Raw genomic sequence first — 7,541 nt, 5'->3', positions numbered from 1 at the left:
TGCCTTTTCCTAGAATTGTTGTCCCTCTGCATAGGAGTGCCCTGCTGTCTCTTATAAGGACACCAATCAGATTGGATTAGGGTCCCACCCTAATGGCACCATTTTAATGTAATCCCCTCTTTGTAAGTTAGCACTAAAGAAGGTAACATTCTGAGGTACTGCATCTGAATTTGGGAGGTGGGGGTGGAGGAAGGGGGCACATTTCAGCCCATAACAGGAAGTATCTCCATTTTATAGATGAAGAAGCTGAGGGCCAGGGAAATGAGTTGCCCAATTCTTCCGCTGCACAGATTCCACCAAAATATCTAGGAAAGGTAGAAATGTGTGTGCTAATGAAAAAGGGTGTTGGGTTCACTCTCCTATTTTGAATCATGTAGAATCTATCTTAAACCAATACTGGAATTTAGCTACACCCTACCTTCCATATTTATTGAATTCATGTATTTTTAAATTGTTTAGGATAAAAGAATCTGTGACTTTAACTCGTCAAAGAAAGCTTATCTTCAAATTATTGAATTAATTTAAGGCATATTTAGTATTAAAATTCAAATATTATACATTTTAAAGTTCTAATATTCAGTTAACTTACTAATAAGTATATATATGTATATGCTTATATATATATTTACATATGTATATTCATATAAATCCTTGTTTTCTTTTTTCTTCATTTATAAAGCTATAGTCATTGTTGCTCTGCCAGTTATTAGCTATGTGACCTTGACACATTGCTTACTAGCTCAGTATTTCAGTTTCTTCATTCGTAGACTAGAATGAAGTTCATGAAGTATATTAATAATTCCTGCATTTGAGAGTTCTTTTAAAAATCGAATGAGTTCATGCATGTAAAAATACTTCGAACAGCTCTTAGCATGGGATTGGTAAATATAAAATAAGTGTGAGCAAATATTCTAATAACTATGAGTATGCACATATATCACATATACCATTTTGTTTATAAAAGCAGCAGCTCATGGTGCATGTATCAAGTCAGTGTATTACCTCTGAGATCTAAACCCATTGTTCTTTGTCCATCTTGGTGACACTGTAGCGACTACCCATAAAAACATCCCCTTTGCCACCTGGCACAGTTTTAGGCATCATTGGTGGAAGGTGCTAGAGAGACAGCACAAGGCAGAGCAGAGGAAGGATTCTCCACCTGGCTCAGGGAGCTTCTCTGTGGTGCTAAGCAGGGGGCCATTGGTGCTCCCTGTCCAGAGAATTTTGCTGGACCCCCAGTGGGCGGCCTCCTGCTCACCGGCTAGAGACAATCTCTGGCCATGACACCCCAGTAAACTTCGCTGCCATCACTGGGCACGGCCACTTCTTCTTCATTCAGTTCTGATTCTCAACCTTGGTGGGGTGGAGAGGAGTCTTCCCAATTTGTTCCTTCCTGGGGTACTAATAAACACATTTTTTACAAGCCTATGTTAGTTTCCTATTGCTGTTGTAACAAATTACCACAAATGTAGTGACTTAAAGCGACACAAATTTATTATCTCAGTTCTAGAGGTGATGAGTCACGGGGCTAAAATCAGGATGTCAGCAGGGCTGCATTCCTTTGTGCAGGCTCCAGGGGAAAATCAATTTTCCTGCCTTTTCCAGCTTCGCGCTGCCCATACTCTTGGGGGTCCCCTTCCATCTCCAAATCCAGCACTGTCATGCTGACTCCCTCTCATGCTGCCATCTCTCTGGTTCTCTCTCATCTGCCTTTGTCTTTCATTTATAAGGACTGTTGTGCTTACACTGGGCCCACCTGGATCTTCCAAAATAATCTCATTTCAAAGTCAACTGATGAGCAATCTTAACTCCACCTGAACCTTAGTTCTCCTTTGCCAGGTAACCTAAGGTACCTAGAGTGTTCTCTGGAGCTGAGGACACTGACATCTTTGGAGGCCCACATTCTGCTATTTGTTTTTTCAGTTTACTTCATCTTCACTTTTTTGTGTTTGTCATTTTTCCTTAGTGATTTCTTGGAGCTTTAGTCTTCACCTGGTTTTGAATCCTGGCTTTGTTTATAGGTCCATGGAACACCGCTTTTACAGAAAAACTGACACTGAATTAAGTATTTAAGCAGACCACACTGTCATTTTTCTAGAGATTAAGCATGTATTAGGATGGAAATGCCAACTAAAGTCATCTTTTCTTTTGACGTGAAAAATGCCCATGATTTATTTTTAAATGGGAAAAACAGGTTGCAGGGCAGTTAAAAACATAACTGAGAAAAGTAATATTATGAATTACTTCTACCTCTGTAATATTTACTGAATGCCTACCTCCAACTGAACTGAATATTGACCTTTTTTGTTATTGTTAAGCAAATATTATTCCATTACAATTATGCAGGGGAAGCTGTCCAAACAAGCTGAAATAGCTCAGTTGGGAGAGTGTTAGACTGAAGATCTAAAGGTCCCTGGTTCAATCCTGGGTTTCAGCAGTGGTTTTATATATTTACTCTAAATGTAATTTCCTGGCAGTCTTAACCACAATAGTTAAGGGACATAGAGCAGTCCCCCCTTATCTTCCAGGGATATGTTCCAAGACCCCAAGTGGATATTTGAAACCTCAGACAGTACCAAACCATATATATTTGTATGTGTACATGTACATGTATGTTCATATGTTTTTACCTAAGATAAAGTTTAATTTGTACATTAGGCACAGTAACAGATCAACAGTAACTAATAATAAAATAGAACAATTATAACTATACTGTAATGAAAATTCCATGAATATGGTGTCTCTCTCTCTTTCTCTGTCAAAATATCTTATTGTACTGTACTCACCTTTCCACTTAAAGTAAGTATTTTATGGCTTCTCTTTGGCATATCCAAATTGCCAGCATCACTACCCTTGAGCTTTGGGACCATTATTAAGCAAAATAAGGGTCAGTTGAACACAAGCCTGGTGATACTTTGACAGTTACTCTGATAACTGAGAGGGCTGCTAAGTGACTAATGGGCGGGTTGTGTGCACAGCATGGAGAGTCTGGTCAAAGCGATGAGTCACGTCTGGGTGGGAGGGAGCAGGACAGTGAGAGATTTCATCACACTAACAGCGCACAATTTAAAACATAAGAATTGTTTATTTCTGGAAATTTCCATTTAATGTATTTGGACTGAGTTTGACCCTGGGTAACTAAAACCTCAGAAAGCAAACATCAGATAAGGGAGAACTACTGTATTTGGTTCTCATGCTTGGGGTGGATCAATGGCTTTTTGGGGGCTCGGGGGGGTCGTGTCAGGTGTCCTGGTGGACCTTTTTATATAAACCCCCTAGTACCTTAGTACTTCCTAACTGTAGTAATAATAATAATAATAGCTAATTTATGTAGAGTACTTGATAGGTGTCAAGCTTTCTTCTAAGCTCTATGTATTACTTTATTTAAAATGACCACTAAAATTCTCAGTAACTGTTAAAGAAATGACCAGTTTTATGCCTGAGGCCTGGCATGTGGTAGGTACACAATCAATGATTCTTACTTTGAATACCATTATATTTCTGTTGGCTAGGAACTTTGTAAGCAAGAGCTATGGGATATGAATTGTTTCTAAGAACCCTTCACCCCTCCACCTAATTAGGCAGCATTAAACATCCTCATTTCCTTGTAGCCTCCTAAGTGTTTTTAAATTCCCTAAGTGTTTTAACAATTCCCTGTTTTTATATGGCATGTGTAAAAGGATATTTCCTTACCGGGTTTTAACTTTCCCCAAAGGAATTCAGCTTCTATTCCAAAGGTTCTTACCTCCCATCATCCGCAGGCAGCAGGAGGTCTTTGAAGTCATTGAAACTGAATGCAAATTTGAGTGTTCACATGCACATTTTCCCGGGAGAACATCAAGAGGTATCATAAAATACTAGGTCTGTGACCTAGAAAAGTTTGGAGTGTTAGATGCAAAGATCTCACCACAAATACTGTGGATAACTTGTGACCCGACCTTTGAATTTTTCCAAGGTGCTGAGGGTAGGACTTTTCTTGAGTATTGTGTCTTGCCCCTTGCCCAGTGCTGTATCTCCTGTGATGTGGATTTCAGGAAGGAACCCAGGTTGTCAACAAACTTTCCTTCTGTCTGGGTGGTGGCTTTTGGGGGCATATTTCCCATAGTGAAGCAGATTTGACCATTTTTGGAGGACCCTCTGTTACTTCGGGCAACCGTCCATGCCCCATGCCCCATCACTGTTTAATCTGCAGAGGTGGTGTCATGCGGGAGACCCTGCTCGCTGCGCCATTTGTCGTGCAGGGAGGCCTGCGGGGTCTCTGCTCCCGCTCCCCATACAAGAACGCAGGATATGGTGAGGCCAAAAAGGAACACCCACGGAGCCATAGGTAGGGGAGTCATACCACTATATTCTCTCTGGCAGCACTATACTCTCACTGGAGGCTGGATTCACACTGTCCGCAAACCGCCATCCACACTTGCCAGCCCAGCCACCATCTTCTTGCTAGCCCCCATTCTTTCTCTCTCTCTTCTAGCGTAGCCACAGCAGTTATATTAGTGGCCTATGGCTCACTGGTTACAGCTGCCAGCCAACTAGCCACAGCTGATGGCCATGCAATCACAGTTGATGGCCATTTACTACCTGAGCCAGGCACCTGTCTATGTGAGGCCGAGAGCCTGGAAACTTCTTTCTGGGGCTCTGCCCCCACAGGTGGGTCCCACTCTTCCTAATTGTCTCTGTGTGGGGGAGATTAAGGATGAAGTCCCCACATTACCTTTATTATTTTACTCTTTTCCTTTAGCTTTAATTCTTGTTGATGGCATTGTAGACAGTTTGGATGTCTAGAAGCAATACCAGGCAATGAGTGCCTATTCTATTCTTTATATTATTTAATGTCTATCACCTGAATGATACCTCCATGTCTTGGCTGTGCTTTGGCCAAGCGGTAGCATTTTTAATTCGTTCTAGGCATTTTCCAAGCTTCAGGCATTTACATAAATTACAATTGCTGCAGGTTGTCCTGTTTGTATCCCTCTTTTCCCTCAGAATTAGCAACACTTCCAGAAAAGCTGTTCTCTGCAGAATGGATTGGTTCAGGGATTGTGATTCCATCCTGAGGCTGAAGCTAAGGAGTGGCATTCCATGGAAGTCTGAGCTAAAGGCGTGAGCCAAGTGCCTGGAGACACATCTAGGGCCCAAACACAAAGTCCACTGGGATAGAGGCAGGATCTGGGTCAAAGTGATGAGACCAAGTGTTCAAGGACAGCCCAGTGGCAGTCCTGGGGAAGCCAATGGGGAGCAGGTCTTCATGGGCCATAGGTTTAGGAAGGTAAAGCAGGCAGATGGACAGCACTGCTTAGTCCTCCCAATAATCTCTGCATCGTTCTTACATGGGATTTGAACTCTGTACTATTTGTACACATGTGTTTACACACACACACACACGCACAATAATGTTGGTGTCTAAAGGGAATTTGGATTGTACTGACCAATATAACTGGAAAAAGATCAAGTCTCTTGATTCTCTTTTCATTGTTTTTATGATTATAAAGAAGTACAAAGTACTGAAACATTAAAATTTTTACAGAAACATATTGCTTAAAAAGTAAAGATAACCCTAACCTTATAATCATTGTTAACAATCTGGTGTCTATTCTTTTTCCAGATTTTTTTCTATGCATTCCTAATATAAAATGAACATATATACACATAAATACACTTATATTTTATACAAGTATTAGAGCAGGTCAGAATGTTTTTCCATCATTTTCAAACAGCAGGACTGAATGCCTAAAATAATAATGCAGTTTATTTTCTGTGGTATATTTTCTCTTCATGTTTCTTTTAATGGAAACAATGTAAAATATTAAAGGAGTCTAAGTCATGAAAACTAAAGCCCTAATTATAGCATAATCCAAATTAAAAATATCACACTTCTACAAAATCATAAGCGAGGGCAAATGGGTCTTATTGTAGCAATGACGGTAGTAGTCAGAGGTAATTTTTATTAAATCTGTATCCTGTGTCAGACCCCATTTTGAGCAATTTACAGTAATTAGTTCATTTAATCAGTGGGGAGGAAATCTGAAAAGCAAGGAGCAAAAAGGAATATATAGCAATTTGAGAGTATTGAGGAAGGACAATTGGACAGTGTGACAGTTGGAAGTTAGCAATGTCACAGTGTATAAGTAAGAGCCTGTGATGACTTGCAGGATGCAAAGCATGTAGGGAAGATGCTGCCACTAGCTCTTTAAGGCTTATTAGAATAATCGCTTATTCCATGACACTTAATGACACCAGTTCAGTAATAAAGACGTAACTAAACAAGTGGTCATAGCTTATGTATCTGGCATTTAATTTGTATTGATCATAAAGATGCCAAATTAGTTCTTTTAATTTCTCACTCTTAGTGCGGTGTTTCATTCACGATACCAAAATACGTGTGCAATCTTTATTATTATTAATTTATGTGAAATTGCTTTGTAAAAAAACTGCAATGGTAATAAAGTAAGCTAGAATTATATTTACAAATAGTTCTCTTTGAAATTTTTAAATGTTGGCTAGGACTGATAACTTGGCCAGTATAAACCTGTTAGAAACCGTGTAAACCGTTTAAAATCTAGAATTTCTTCCAGCATGAGTTCATTTTGTTTTTCCATTTGGGATCTGTAATTTCACTGGAATGGAAATTAAAATTGTGTTCATGCTTTTCTTTCCCTCAAAGTCTGTGAATCTCTCCAAATTTATTCAGAAATGAATTCAGCCTACTTTCTGGAAAGTCTGATGAGTAATTTTACGGAAGTTGTTCAGAGCAGTAGAGACAACAGAGCTTTTGAGGTAAACAAAATTAAGAAAGGAAGAGAAAGACTGAGAGACAGAAAAGAAAAGAATAAATGGGTATTCTCTTACTGAGAGCTGTCAGAAATGAGGAGTAGGTTAGAGAAATTAGGCGGATGAGTCTACTTTTCCAAATACACAGTCCGTGGGCTTCTCCTTAGAAGTAAATCTAATGATTACTCATCTTCAGTCCTGAAACCACTCATTGTTATTGTAGAATTGGCCCAAGTTCAATGATGACCACATCTGCTACCACATTATTTTAAAGTTCTGCATTTCCATATTTTACTCATCTTTTGTATTAAAATATTTAGAGCTATTTCAAAACATGAAATAATGATTACTCTAGGCCAAAATGGAGCCTCTTGTAATCTTTTAATCTTTTATTTAAACTTTAGAAAGTGGTCCTGATGGAATGTGAAATGACAAATTGAACTATATGTTTTTAACCTCATAGCCTCTCTCTCATTCTGTATTTAAAAAATTCCGTGTTTGGGTTCATTTCAGAAGAATGTTCATAGGAATAATTGGATAAAGCCAAAGGAAAACAATTGTCATATAATGGTCAGTAAAGTTTTATATCTATATCTCACCCCAATAAACTTTAAAATTTAAAAAAAAGAATAAAAAGAATTATCATAGAGACTAGTGCTGTGTGTCCAACCCTCTTAAGAAGTTCGTACCAAAAATACATTTTCAAAGAATCTGAAGTGTGTGAAACCATCTACACTGACTTTCATTCCCAAGGAAGAATATCTGGATAA

At 38.9% G+C, this 7,541-nt stretch overlaps 1 non-coding gene across 1 annotated transcript; it reads left to right on the top strand.

Moving 5' to 3' along the window:
• The first annotated feature begins 2,364 nt into the window (after positions 1-2,364).
• On the top strand, positions 2,365-2,437 carry TRNAF-GAA (transfer RNA phenylalanine (anticodon GAA)). Its single transcript has one exon. It is a non-coding gene; the product is annotated as a tRNA-Phe (tRNA).
• Positions 2,438-7,541: the final 5,104 nt, after the last annotated feature.

Source organism: Rhinolophus sinicus, linkage group LG01 (assembly GCF_036562045.2).
Source record: "Rhinolophus sinicus isolate RSC01 linkage group LG01, ASM3656204v1, whole genome shotgun sequence".
Classification (NCBI taxonomy): domain Eukaryota; kingdom Metazoa; phylum Chordata; class Mammalia; order Chiroptera; family Rhinolophidae; genus Rhinolophus; species Rhinolophus sinicus.
Note: the sequence above shows the minus strand (reverse complement) of the source record. Positions and strands in the feature narration are given on the sequence as shown.